The sequence below is a fragment of the Chionomys nivalis genome, chromosome X, assembly GCF_950005125.1.
Source record: "Chionomys nivalis chromosome X, mChiNiv1.1, whole genome shotgun sequence".
Taxonomy (NCBI): Eukaryota; Metazoa; Chordata; class Mammalia; order Rodentia; family Cricetidae; genus Chionomys; species Chionomys nivalis.
The window spans coordinates 8274626-8287401 of NC_080112.1; the positions used below are offsets into that span (position 1 = coordinate 8274626).

Here is a 12776-nt window from a genome sequence, read left to right on the forward strand (position 1 = left end):
GATCTGAATTTATTTCACTAAACATTTAAAATATGTTTAAATTTGTTAGCTTAAAATTAAGACTGTGATATATATATATATATATAAACTTTGGATATATAGACTTAAGCATTTTAAGAGCTACAAAAATAGGTTGTTTATTTAAATTTTAGTTTATTTATTATTATTATCTGTAATATAAAGTGTAAACTATGGAGTGGGGGGGGTGCTCATGTATCATAATGTCTATGTGGAAATCAGAGTGAAACTTTTGGAAATCCAGTTTTACTTTGCATTATGGAATCCAGGATTGAATTTAGGTAAACTAGGGTTATGCCTCTAATGATTTTATCTGCTAAGCTGTTCTCTTGCTTGCCTGCATATGTCTTATTAGCACATAAAACTATGAAAAACAATTTGAGTTATCTCATACCCACAACAGAAGCTGTAACAAAGGTCAGACAATAATAAATGTCATTGTATTATAGAGAATTATATCAAAATTGAAGACAAAAAACATATTTTCAGGAATTTGGCAATGTAGTTTTACCTATTTCTCAAGAGCTAAACAGGTACGTGATTTAGAATTTTTATTTCAAGGCATATAAACTAGAGGAAAAAAGGCATGCATCCATATAAACTCTATATAAATGTTCACAACAGAAGAAATCATGGGTGGAATTGTTTTGTGCTCAATGTAATTTTACATTTTTCTATTAATTTTCTTATTTTCAGAATTATTTTGTATAACCAACCATATAGACTTTATTCTGATGGCATTAAAATAGATATTGTACCTAACATCTACATAACAACCAAATTTTATTAACATAGTGTTGGAAAATTACTTTTCCAGTTATTTAGTGATATACTAGAGAAAACCTGGATGTTGTACTCTTATATCATCTGAGTACTTTCATATATAAGTGGGCATGTGTTTATGCATTTGAACATAAGCATAAGATTTGAGCATTTGTTTTCCTTCAGGATAAATAAGCACATTCTTTATCAACTAAATATTCATGCTCTTTTACTTTATCTTTTTGATACATTTTTGAAAATTTCATACATGAGTATTGTCTTTATATCAGTTCTCCTTTCATCTCCTCCCATGTTGATCCCCCACACAGCTCATTTTGAAATTCATGATTTTCCATATAATTATTGTTTTATGCATACATGTTTCTGCACACATGTACAAACACATCCACTTATGTAAAGATACAACCTGCTGAATCTATTTAGTGTTAATCATATGCATGTGTGCCTAGGGATGACTGTTCAGGATTACATAATTTATTATGGCACTCATCATTGATAAAGGCTTATTCTGACTCAATTGTCATTAATTGATTTTAGCTCTTCATGTAGGGATATGGTCCTCTGAGATATCCCTATTGATGTTTTCATGTTAATGGATATTGTCATTATACATGTCTTTTTATGTTTGATTATTATTATTAAAACTTTCCACCTCATCCCCTCCTCCCATTTCCCTTCCCCATCCCCCCACTTCCCCTCCCCCTCCCTCTCCAGTCAAAAGAGCAGTCAGGGTTCCCTGCCTTGTGGGAAGTCCAAGGTCTTCCCCCCTCCATCCAGGTCTAGGAAGGTGAGCATCCAAACAGACTAGGCTCCCACAAAGCCAGTACATGCAGTAGGATCAAAACCCAATGCCATTGCCCTTGGCTTCTCAGTCAGCAATCATTTTCTGCCACGTTCAGAGAGTCCTGTTTGATCACATGCTCCATCAGTCCCAGTTCAGCTGGTCTTGGTTATCTCCCATTAGATCAGCCCCAACGTCTCAGTGGGTGGGTGCACCCCTCTTTGTCCTGACTTCCTTGCTCATGTTCTCCCTCCTTCTGCTCCTCATTTGGACATTGAGAGCTCAGTCCAGTGTTCCAATGTGGGTCTCTGTCTCTATCTCCATCCATCAACAGATGAAGGTTTTATGGTGATATGCAAGATATTCATCAGTATGGCAATAGGATAGGGCCATTTTAGGCTCCCTCTCTTTAGCTGCCCAAGGAACTAGATAGGGACATCGCCTTGGACACATGGAAACCCCACTAGAGTCCAGTCTCTTGCCAACCCTAAAATGGTTCCCTTAACTAAGATATATACTTTCCTGCTGCCATATCTACCCTTCCTCCATTCCAACCCTCCTATTCCCCCAAGCTTTCCCCATCCTCCCCTTCTCACTTTTCTCTCCCCATCTCCCCTTACCCCCATCCTACCTCCACCCCCAAGTTCCTAATTTTTGCCTGGCAATCTTGTCTACTTACAATATACAGGATGATAACTATATGTTTTTCTTTGGGTTCACCTTCTTATTTAGGTTCTCTAGGATCACAAATTATAGGATCAATGTCTTTTATTTATTGCTAGAATCCACTTGTGAGTGACTATATACCATATTCATCTTTTTGGGTCAGGGTTAACTCACTCAGGATAGTGTTTTCTATTTCCATCCATTTGCATGCAAAATTCAAGATGTCATTGTTTTTTACTGCTCAGTAGTACTCTAATGCATATATATTCCATACTTTCTTTATCCACTCTTCCATTGAAGGGCATCTAGGTTGTTTTCAGGTTCTGGCCATTACAAATAATGCTGCTATAAACATAGTTGAACAACTGCTTTGTAGTATGATAGGGCATCTCTTGGGTATATTCCCAAGAGTGGTATTGCTTGATACTGCGGAGGTTGATCCCGAATTTCCTGAGAAAACACCACACTGATTTCCAAAGTGGTTGCACAAGTTTGCATTCTCACCAGGAATGGATGAGTGTTCCCCTTACTCCACAACCTCTCCAGCAAAGGCTATCATTGGTGTTTTTGATTTTAGCCATTCTGACAGGTGTAAGATGGTATCTCAAAAATTGTTTTGATTTGCATTTTCCTGATCACTAAGGAAACTGAGCATGACCTTAAGTATCTTTTGATCATTTGAACTTCTTCTGTTGAGAATTCTCTGTTCAGTTCAGTGCCCCATTTTTTTAATTGCATTAATTAGCATTTTAAAGTCTAGTTTCTTGAGTTCTTTATATATTTTGGAGATCAGACCATTGTCCTTGCAGGGTTGGTGAAGATCTTCTCCCAGTCAGTAGGCTGCCTTTTTGTCTTAGTGACAGTGTCCTTTGCTTTACAGAAGCTTCTCAGTTTCAGGAGGTCCCATTTATTCATTGTTGCTCTTATTGTCTGTGATACTGGGGTTATACGTAGGAAGTAGTCTTCTGTGCCCATGTGTTGTAGACTACTTCCCACTTTCTCTTCTGTCAGGTTCAGCGTTTTCAGATTAATATTGATGTTTTTAATCTATTTGGACTTGAGTTTTGTGCATGGTGATAGATATGGATCTATTTTCATTCTTCTATGTGTTGACACCCACTTATGCCAGCACCAGTTGCTTTCTTTCTTCCATTGTATACTTTTAGCTCCTTTGTCAAAAATCAGGTGTTCATAGGTTTGTGGGTTAAAATCTGGGTCTTCTATTCGATTCCATTGGTCAACTTCCCTGTTTTTATGCCAATACCAACCTGTTTTCAATACTGTAGCTCTGTAATAGAGTTTGAAATCAGGGATGGTAATGCCTCCAGAAGTTCCTTTATTGTACAAGATTGTTTTGGGTATCCTGGGTTTTTTGTATTTCCATATCAAGTTGATTATGGTTTTCTCAACGTCTGTGAAGAATTTTATTGGGATTTTAATGGGAATTGCATTGAATTTATAGATTGCCTTTGGTAGAATTTCCATTTTTACTATGGTGATTCTTCCCATCCAAGGGCATGGGAGATCCTTCCATTTTATGGTGTCCTCTTCAATTTCGTTCTTCAGAAACTTAAAGTTCTTGTCAAACAGATCTTTCACTTCCTTGGTTAGAGTTACCCCCAGATACTTTATGCTATTTGTGGCTATTGTAAAAGGTGAAGTTTCTCTAAATTCCCTCTCTGCTTCTCTATCCTTTGTGTACAGGAGGGCTACTGATTTTTTTGAGTTGATCTTGTAACCTGCCACACCACTGAAGTTATTTATCAGCTGTAGGAGTTCTTTGGTAGAGTCTTTGGAGTCACTAATGTACACTATCATATCATCTGCAAATAACGAAAGTTTGACTTCTTCCTTTCCGATTCAAATCCCCTTGATCACCTTATGTTGTCTTATTGCTATTGCTAGAACTTCAAGAACAATGTTGAAGAGATATGGTGAGAGTGGACAGCCTTTTCTTATTCCTGATTTTAGTGGAATGGCTTTGAGTTTCTCTCCATTTAATTTGATATTAGCTATTGGCTTGCTATATATTGCTTTTATTATATTTAGGTATGATCCTTGTATCCCTAACCTCTTTAAAACCTTTATCATAAAGGGGTGTTGAATTTTGTCAAATGCTTTTTCTGCATCTAATGAAATTATCATATGATTTTTTCTTTCAGTTTATTTATATGATGGATTATATTTATAGATTTTCATATGTTGAAAGAGCCCTGCATCTCTGGGATGAAGCCTACTTGGTCATAATGGATAATTTTTTAATGTGTTCTTGGATTCTGTTTGCCAGAATTTTATAGAGAAATTTTGCATCGATGTTCATGAGTGAGATTGGCCTGTAATTCCATTTCTTGGTTGGGTCTTTGTGTGGTTTTGGAATCAGGGTGACTGTAGCTTCATAAAAAGATTTTGACAATGATTCTTCTGATTTTATTATTTTAAACGCATTAAGGAGTATAGGTATCAACTCTTCTTGGAAGTTCCGATAAAATTCTGCATTAAAACCATCAGGTCCTGGGCTTTTTTTGGTTGTGAGGTTTTCTATGACCTCTTCTATTTCCTCACGACTTATAGGTCTACTTAATTGTTCACCTGGTCTTGATTTAATTTTGGTAAATGGTACTTATCTAAAAACAAGTCCATTTCTTTTACATTTTCCAACTTTGTGGCATATAAGCTTTTGTAGTAAGACCTAATGATTCCCTGAATTTCCTCAGTGAGTGTCGTTATGTCCACCTTTTCATTTCTGATCTTGTTAATTTGCATGTTCTCTCTATACCTTTTGATTAGTTTGGATAAAGGTTTGTCAATCTTTTTGACTTTCTCAAAGAACCAGCTCCTTGTTTCATTGATTCTTTGCATTGTTTTCTGTGTTTCTTTTTTGTTGATTTCAGCCCTCAGTTTGATTATCTCCAGTTTTCTACTCCTCCTGGGTGAGTATGCTTCTTTTTTTTCTAGAGCTTTCAGCTGTGCTGTTAAGTCTCCAATGTGAGCTTTCTCCATTTTTTTAATGTGGGCACTTAGCACTATGAACTTTTCTCTTAGCACCACTTTCAGAGAGTGCCATAGGTTTGGGTATGTTGTGTCTTTATTTTCATTAAATTCAAGGAAGACTTTAATTTCTTTCTTTATTTCTTTCCTGACCCAGGGTTGGTTCAGTATTTGATTGTTCAGCCTCCATGGATTTGTAGTCTTCTCGGGGTAGAATTATTGTTAAATTCTAACTTTATTCCATGATGATCCAATAATACACAGGTGGTTATTAATACTTTTTCTATTTGTGGATGCTTGCTTTGTTACCGAGTATGTGGTCAGTTTTCGAGTAGGTTCCATGAGCTGCAGAGAAGAAGGTATGTTCTTTCCTATTTTGGGTGGAATGTTCTATAGATGGCTGTTAAGTCCATTTGATTCATTACCTCTATTAATTCTCTTATTTCTCTGTTAGGTTTCTGTCTGATTGACATGTCCATTGGTGAGAGAGGAGTGTTGAAGTCTCCTACTATTAGTGTGTGGAGTTTGATGTCTGCTTTGATGTCTAGTTATGTTTCTTTTACATAAGTGGGTGCTTTTATATTAGGGGCATAGATATTAAGAATCGAGACTTCATCCTGATATATTGTTCCTGTTATGAGTATAAAGTGTTCATCTCCATCTCTTCTGATTGATTTTAGTTTGAAGTCAATTTTGTTAGAAATTAGTATAGCTACACCTGCTTGTTTCTTAGGTCTGTTTGATTGAAAAATCTTTTCCCAACCCTTTACTCTGAGTAGATGTCTGTCTTTGTGGTTGACATGTGTTTCTTGTAAACAGTGGAATGTTGGATCCTGATTTTGTATCCAATCTCTTAGCCTGTGCCTTTTTATAGGTTAATTTAGTCCATTGATATTAAGTGATATTAATGACCAGTGGTTGTTTACTCCAGTTATTTTTTATTTTTTGGTAGTAGAGTTTGTGTGTTTCCCTTCTTTGAGTTGTGCTGGTGAAGGGTCGTTAGATGTCTGAGTTATTGTGTGCATTGTTGGATTCCTTGGGTTGTGATTTTCCTTCTATTACTTTCTGTAAGGCTGGATTTGTGGTTATGTATTGTTTAAATTTGTTTTTATCCTGGGAATATATTGTTTTCTCCATTGATGGTGAACGAAAGCTTCACTTTGTAAAGCAGTCTGGGCTTGCATCCCTGCTCTCTTAGTTTATGCAGCACATCTATCCTAGACCTTCTGGCTTCCCTGGTTTCCATAGAGAAGTCAAGTGTAAGTCTGATAGGTTTACCTTTATAAGTTACTTGACCTTTTTCCTTTGCAGCTCTTAATATTCTTTCTTTATACATATATTTTGCATTTTGATTATTATTTGGCAAGGGGATAGGTGTTTTTTTTTTTTTTTTGATCCAGTCTATTCGGTGTTCTGTATGCTTCTTGAACCTTCATAGGAATATCCTTCTTTAGGTTGGGAAAGTTTCCATCTTTGGATATTAGAAAAAAGGTTTCAATTAGCAATAATCATGCCTCAGATAAACCTCATTGGCTATGATACTGCCACTGTTCAAAGCTTGTACGGGTCTTTTTTAGGTGACTGTGTTCTTAAGATTTTTTTAAGAGTATAGCTTTCCTGTCCTACGTAGAAGATAGCAGTTCACGCAAGTCTTACTGTTACTCTTAGAGTCTTCATGCCTCATATACCTTTACTTTCCTTGAGCCTTATGTGAATGAAGGGTTTGTTCTATAGCTGTATCAATTAAGGTTGGGTATCCCATAGTCATCTGTTCTCTACATTTTGAATGGTGTGAGTTTTCTTGATTGTCTCCATAAACTAGACCTACATTTACCTCAGGTTATAAGAACAGGCCATTAGAATTATGTTGGGAATTGCACTGCATTAGGAAAGTGGCAACATTAAGTTCTTCTGTGGGTTTCCAGACCTCACTCATCATAGATAGTTTGCTAGGTTTAAACTATCAGGCAAGAATATCTTTCTTTTGATTGATCCTTAAGTCTAAACATCCAATTAGATAACTATTTGTCACTATCAAGATATGAGTGCCAATACTGCAACCTCAGCACTATCTAGCCAGTTTGGTCATTGTGAATAATTGGCTTTAGAGCTGGGTCAGATGACTGGTTACTTTTTACTTTGGCAGTTTGCATAGCAACTTTATAAGAGATAGTCCATGAGGAAAAGGCATGTATGTCAATATCAGCTGGATTCCTCCAAGTCCTGTCTTTTAACTATCTCATCAATCAAGTATTAATTTTAGTCCTGAGAGGCATTCAAAGACAACAGCAATAGTCTGTATTATTTTGAGATTCACGTTGTATTATGTCACTCAAAGTGAGGTTTTCCACACCTGGCACTGGGGTTTTACTACCTTATCTATAGCTCTTGAAGAAAGCATTATTAACTCAAGTGGTGTGCTTTCATTGAAATTTTAAATATATCTTTAGATATTTACACATATACTAATATGCATTATATTTATATTTTAAGTACACATAGATTAACATGTTTCCCTGTTCACTTTTTCAAAGGTCCCTAGTGTTTATTCATCTTGTGCCAATGTTCATTCTTCCTTTTATTTGCATTAGTTTTATTTCACTGGCTGTTGCTGCTTGAATGTACTTTAAAGTATTTGTCTATTTGTTGAAGGAGCTATGGGCCGCTTCCCACTGCCCAGCTCCTGCACGGCTAGCTTTACCCGAAATAATTACATGGAAACTGTATTCTTTTGAACACTGCCTGGCCCATTAGTTATAACCTCTTATTGGCTAGCTCTTACATATTGATCTAACCCATTTCTAATATCCCTGTAACACCATGAGGTGTGGCTTACTAGGAAGGATTCTAACCTACATCCATCTGGGGTCGGAGAATCATGGCAACTGCCTGACTTGTCTTCTTTCTCCCAGCATTCTGTTCTGTCTACTCTGCCTACCAAATTTTCTGTCCTATCAGGGCCAAGCAGTTTCTATTAATTAACCAATGAAAGCAACAGATAGAGAAATGACCCACCACCATTGTTTCCTGTTTTTCTGTTTATACAAAAAAGAAAGGCTTTCACTTTAACATAGTAAGATTACATATAACAAAACAGTTATCAAGCAAGAATTACAGTTACAATATTTATATCTATTTTATCTTTTATCATAACTAAGGAAGACTATAATTATCTATCCATTCTTCAACTCCATCAAAGACTCCAGAAGGATATAATATTACCTAAGTAAACAAGAAATAAGCAACTTCCAAAACTCTAGAAATGACAGCGATATCTCGCTGCCTGGACAGTCATCCAAAGTTCCTCTGTACCATTGGGGCATCCATCTTCAACCTTCAGGCCCATAGTATCAAGTAGACATTTCCATGAAGCAGGAAATTTCGAAGACAGTCAGTCACTATCTGCTGTGTCCTGCAGAATGTCTCTCAGACTCTTTCATAGAACAGGAACCCCGAAAGACCACCTCACCTTTAAGCAAGTTCAGCAGCCCTCTCTCTGAGGGTTCTTTGTGTCCAGTTTATGCAACAGTCCAGGCAAGAGCATTTTCTTGCCCAAATGGCTATCAAACTCCATAAGGAGCCTCTTTGATGCCCATCTTCCTCTTTAAGTAGCTGGTGCTGCCAGGAGCAGATGTGTCTCATTGTCATGAAAAGCCCTAAGTTATTAAAACATTAAATGCCATATTCTGCAGTCTTTGAAAGATATGAAGAATGTCCATCTAATTGAAATTTATCTCTATATATCAGAAAATCTAACATGAATATAAACTTTACTATTATCGATGATTATCCATTAGCAACCTATATTTTCTAATTATACATTACATTTTTAAATGAACTACACAATCACAATATCTTAATCAATATCAGAAATACATGTACATATAACAAAATTGACCTTAAAATCCATACCAATGCAAATTATTCATACCTATATCATATCCCCCTTAAAGTGTAAAAGAACATTTATAAACAATATTTGGCAATATGGGCGCAGTTATTTCTCTCCAAAGTGCTTCCTGCTGAATGGGGGCGTCATTAATCATATCTTTCATGGGTAACCTGTGTGCCAGGTTCATCTCAGTTGGCAGTTGAGTGAAGTAATTTTTTGAGGGTGTTCACAGCAACCTTTCAGGAGGGTGTGGCCTATCATACCATATTGGGATAGACACAATCCACAGGGTCTCATCCTCTGTGAAATCAAAAGAAGACCCTCTCCAAAGCATCATATCCTTAGACCCAAATTCTGAAATCATAATACCCTTATATCCATTCTGGTTTAGCTTGACAGCCCATGTAATGAAATGTCTCTCTGTACTTAGCTCCTTCACCGTCAAAAATTTTAAAGAAAACACAACGTGCATAATCCAGACTCTCTGTGAGTTTTCCATTTTTACGTGGCTTATTTTTCTTTATTTCTTTTAATCTATAACTATCTGTACTCTGTCTCTTTAAAGACTTTACCCTTTTTTTAATGGGCATTAACTTTATTCTCTCTATTTTTTTTTTCTCTCTCAAGCCCATATACACTCATCCAACATTGTGATTCATTTAGTGGTCTGAATCTGTACTATTGTGAATCTGTAATTTTTTTGCTATCCAGGAGCATTTCTTAAAATGTTAAGCACTTCTTAAAAACTTAAGTTATGCCACATAGGGGTAATATGGTACTGCCTGTTTCCTGCTGAGTCTAAACTTTAACTGTGCTGTTATTATGGTAATTACGGTAGTTCCTGCCTGAGGTCAGCACAGTTCAGCATGGTGGAGCTGAGCCACTCCTGCCTCAGAGCCATTTGGTACCCGTGTGCCTCCAGTCCACATTGCCATCAAGCAAATCATAGCACTTTACTCCAAATGCACCATTCAAAGACTCTGTCTCCTGCAGGAGCCAGACAGAGATTGCAATGGCAGCACAGCCCAGAAAGCCGGCATGTTAAAACAGCCAGTTTTTTCCTGCTGCTGAGTCAGGACAATTTCTTAGTGGCACGCAACCCACAAACAGCAAAAAGCTATCTTATATTCTCTCTCCTTTTTAAACTCTCTCAGGTTTTACGTGAAGTTAATTACCACGTTGGGCACCACTCTGTTGAAAGAGCTGTGGCCATTTTCCTGCCACCTGGCTCCTGCACGGCTAGCTTTACAGGAAATAATTACATGGAAACTGTATTCTTTTGAACACTGCCTGGCCCATTAGTTATAACCTCTTATTGGCTAGCTCTTACATATTGATCTAACCCATTTCTAATATCCCTGTAACACCATGAGGTGTGGCTTACCAGGAAGGATTCTAGCCTACATCCATCTGGGGTCGGAGAATCATGGCAACTGCCTGACTTGTCTTCTTTCTCCCAGCATTCTGTTCTGTCTACTCCACCTACCAAATTTTCTGTCCTATAAGGGCCAAGCAGTTTCTTTAGTAATTAACCAATGAAAGCAACAGATAGACAAATGACCCACCTCCATGATCTATTCATGATTGGCTTATTTTAGTTAAAACAAATTATGGCTAAAGATGAGGTCATTAAGCTGAGAGAGAGCTGGTATAAACAGGAAGAGTTCAGAGGGTGAAATAAGTACAGAGTGCTCATGTATAAAATTTTTAAAAAATTAAATTAATGTAGAAACTTAAATCTCAGTTGGAAAATAATAATTATAATAAGTATTTGAAATGTTCTAACCCAATGAAAGTCAATAATGGATCAAATAATCAATGCATTTTCAGAATTGATTTGCTTGCTTGTTTTGTTATAACCTAGTCATTGTGAAATCTTGACAGACTCTGCTTTGACATAAACCCATTGTGTTCTCTTTCAAAAGAAAACCAGTGGGATTCCTTTTATTTTAGTACAGCATGAGATGAAATAAATTGTGGCATGAACTTCCTTTTCTTTTCTATAGTTGTTGAAGAAAGTAACTCTTCTACACTTGAAAATAAACTTCATAAAACCTACTATGACTTTCTCAGTATAATTCAAAGTGAAGTAGTGATGGGGTTGGGGAGTGTCCAGGAGCACTTCTTAAAATGTCTATTAGCTATTACTTCTTATTGACAAACTCCTACATATTAATTTACCCATCTCCATTAATCTGGGCATCACCATGAGGTCATGGTCTATTAGCAAATTTTCAACACATCTGTCTCTGGGAGGGGTTCTATGGCTTCTTTTGACTCTGCCTTTTTTCTCCCAGAATTCAGCTTAGATTTCCCCACTTAGCTCTGTTATCCTGTAGCTCTGCTATAGGCCCAAAGCAGTTCCTTTATTTATCAATGGTAATAAAAGCATACAGAGGGAAATCCCACATCAAAGTAGGAAGAAATGATAGTCTTCATATAGAAAGTCCTCAAAGACTGACTTGGTATGCAGAGTAGATGCATACTCAAAGAATGAGATGGATTAAATAGAGAGAAACAGCTCTTTGCCTCTTTCATAATTCTTTAAAATTTAAACTACTCATTCCAGAGCAAGCATTTCTAAAAAGGATTCTCAGATTGTTAAATTCCATGTATCCAACTGCTTCATGAGAGATGTAAAGATGGAAAATTGCCAAGTATTATCCCTGTCATGCTTGTTAAAATAATAGACTTATGAATGGATAAATAAAGGAATAGATGAATTGGTAGGAAGATGCTGTCTATGTATTAGAATGCATTTGTTTCTCCCACAGGGTAGGGTACCTATCCCTCTCTTAGGATTGGAGAGGGGAGGGGAGAGGGTGTGTGAGCAAGCAGGAGGGAAGTGGGAGGAGGGGAGGAAGTGGAAATTTTGATTGGTATGATTTATAAAGTAATAAAACATTTAAAAAAGAAAGTGAAATAGGAAGGGAACAGTATAATCAAGAAAATGTTAACAGTATATGTATTCAGGAAAATGCAGACCTTTGCTTTATTTAGTACATTGTTTGAGGAATGGATACCTAAAAGAAATCCCACACTTGCTCAGAATTGAGAAATACATGGTTATTTATTCAGGGATAAACTCAAAAATCAAAATTCTCTGCTTGAATGGAGAACAGAGATCAAATCCAGCAATCCAACAATCCAACAATCCGAAAGAGTAGCCAGGGAAGAAGGGGTGGACGCAGGCTCTACATCATCATATAAGGCAAAAAAGGCTATGCCCAAGTAGGTGGATAACCACAAGCTGTAAGACTTCCTACAGTACCTCCCCCTTTTGTTTAACTAAGAGAGTTATAAGCCTAATACAAAATTATATACACTAAGAACAAATATATTCAATAATTATACTATCCTAACTAGTTTAAGTATTGTAAGATAAATAACTTGGCCAAATCATGAGAGGAAAATAAATACAATTTTCTAGTCTTTAACCCCATCAAAGATCTGAAAAGGGAAATAATATTACTTGAGTAAGTAGGAAGTGCAATGAAGCAACTTCCAAAATGTGCAACAAATAACAGAGACAACGGGCTACTGGGGCAATCACCCTAAGTCTCATTTGCAACGTTTAAGCAACCAACTTTGGCTAAGGCCTAGAAAAACTGACAGACCACTTTCAAAGGCAGAAAAATTTTCAAAACC

General features: G+C 36.6%; 1 pseudogene; it reads right to left on the reverse strand.

Moving 5' to 3' along the window:
• Positions 1 to 6664: 6664 nt before the first annotated feature.
• On the reverse strand, positions 6665 to 6795 carry LOC130868765 (U4 spliceosomal RNA; annotated as a pseudogene).
• Positions 6796 to 12776: the final 5981 nt, after the last annotated feature.